The sequence below is a fragment of the Amia ocellicauda genome, chromosome 1, assembly GCF_036373705.1.
Source record: "Amia ocellicauda isolate fAmiCal2 chromosome 1, fAmiCal2.hap1, whole genome shotgun sequence".
Taxonomy (NCBI): domain Eukaryota; kingdom Metazoa; phylum Chordata; class Actinopteri; order Amiiformes; family Amiidae; genus Amia; species Amia ocellicauda.
Genome location: NC_089850.1, coordinates 45,289,048 through 45,291,547, shown reverse-complemented (window position 1 = coordinate 45,291,547; position 2,500 = coordinate 45,289,048).

The following is a 2,500-nucleotide window of genomic DNA, read 5'->3' as shown; positions in this document are numbered from 1 at the left end:
GTCCTTCAGAAGATTGCAAATATTAGAATTCATGACACATCGCGACTCAACACGATTCCCTGCCAAATTAATCATCCTTTAAACGATTTTCTGTTGTAAAATAAACTTTTCCCTGTTCTGTGAAGTGCTGACTGACAAACTGACAGTTGCATCTGAGATACAGTCATCATTATAGTTTGCATCTATGTATTCTACAATGGGGAAACATTTAAACAGTTTTCAAGGTGTAGAGCTTAACTCATTAAACGGAATATACACAAAATAGATTGATACAGAAGTACAGTTTTAAGAGGGACCTGCATTTTGAGCATTAGATGTAAACATGGAGATGTATTTATTTGTACAATGTTCTGGCCCTGGAAGGAATCACTTCTGTGTTCTGCAGACAGGTAAGCACAAAGGACAAGGTCAGTAACTGGTCTCAGGTCGTGTTGTAATCCAGTGCTGGAGGTGCTCAACTGTGGGAGCCTTGACTATCAGCTATGTTACAATGACCTCACTTTTCTTTGCTCTACTTCCCTTAGGGTTCCCTCACCCTAGTTTGCGCGTTGCCATGAATACACTTATTGAAGGGCACTTTTCTCAGTGTCCTGGCAGACCCTGCCTAATTAAATGTTGTCTCACATCTTTTGCATATGAATCCCTAAATGAATTTCCTTTGCTAACATATTTTTTATGAGAAAATATGACTAATGGATTGTCAATGTCATGCGTGGTACCGAGTTAAAACGGGGCATAAATAAATACTTCACAAGTGACAAATGATAGGAATACTGTAGTGTACAGATTTAATATTTCTGTGTCCATGGAACTTGTATGCTGGCTTGTAATTGGTCCTTGATAATATTGGTGAGAAGATTTTTTGTTATTTTCATTTCAATCTCAGCACCAGCCAATACCGATTCTGAGCTTCTTTCTTTTCTAAGTGCAGTCATCCCTTCCCCATGTTTTCAATTCAAATGAAAAGATTTGTATATCGACGCATATCCTCTTTAGGAAGCGTTTAATCTTTTGACTATTTGGGAGACTGACGTTCACATGGAGTACTTTTTGATTTGTGATTTATGTAATGTCTGTTGTTGCTATGCCTAGTGTATGATTGATCAAGTAGAGTTGATCATGTACAGTTGCACATTTCCAGCTTTAAATCTGGTTTCTCAAAAAATAGGTTCAGACATTCCTTTTAATTTACACGTGTTTGACTAGGACTCAATGAAGACTGAAATGAGATTTTGAAGGCCATTATTTTAAACCTGTTCTCACTTCACATCATCTCTCTCAATTCCAGTGCGTAACCTGGGAATCTGAGATGATTTTATTCAGCAGTGGCTTAAATGCATGTATCACATTTGTATTACATATTTAGTCAATTTTAACCTTTGTGTTTAAGAGCTTTAAAACAATAAAGTAAATACATGACATACAAATAGCTGACAAATTAAAGGAAAAACCTGAATAAATGAGTGGTGGAACATAACAAACGCAGATGCCTCCAAAGAGGTTTACCACATGATACAATTAAGCAATTAACATCCTATCATGCTCTGTGGCATATTTAAAAATGCCAAGCAGGCCCAGCTGACCTCGATTTTCGGTGAAGATGGCAAGAGGAAAGGATCTAAGTGACTTTGAAAGAGTAATTATTGGGGCACGAATGGCAGGAGCTTCAGTAACAAAGACGCTCAACTGGCTAGCGTTCTAGTGGGCGAGTGCATGTGTGGCGACACCAAGAGAACGGAACAGGCCTGACTGCTTGACCCCTATAGTGAGGGGGTCCGGAGGCTCTGTTATGCTGTGGGGGGCATTTTCCTGGCATGGTTTGGGTCCACTTGTGCCCTTAGAGCGAAGGGTCACTGCAAATCATTACAAAGTTATTCTGAGTGATCAACTTTATCCTATAGTGAAACATCTCTATCCTGATGGGAGTGGTCTCCAGATCTCAACCCAGTTGAACACCTATCTGAGATTGTGGACCGACATGTTAGATAGCGCTCTCCACCACCATCATCAAAACCCCAAATGAGGGAATATCTTTTGGAAGAATGGTGTTCATCCCTCCAGTAGAGTCCAGAGACTCGTAGAATCTGTGCCAAGAGCATTGAAGCTGTTCTGGTGGCTCGTGGTGCCCCAACACCTTACTGAGACACTTTGTGTTTTCCTTTAATTTGTCACCCATCTGTATATGTTCTCTATACATTTATTTGACAGAAAAGGAATGTATGTAATATTCAGGCAATGGCCTACTCCTTTATAATGATGCTGGCTGTATACTGTGGGTAAATTTATCATTGAGTGCTACATCTCAGACTTCACTTGACACTATTTGCATGAGCTCACCCTCAGTGTTTCAAATTAGCATAGCAGAGCTGTTTTAAAATATTATTTAAATCTTCTGCAATTTTACTCGCACATTACCCCTGGCTAGATATTTGTCAACAATTTCTTATGGGTGTCACTCAAACCACTGTGATTGTTTACCTAATTATTTTTGCATCATAAG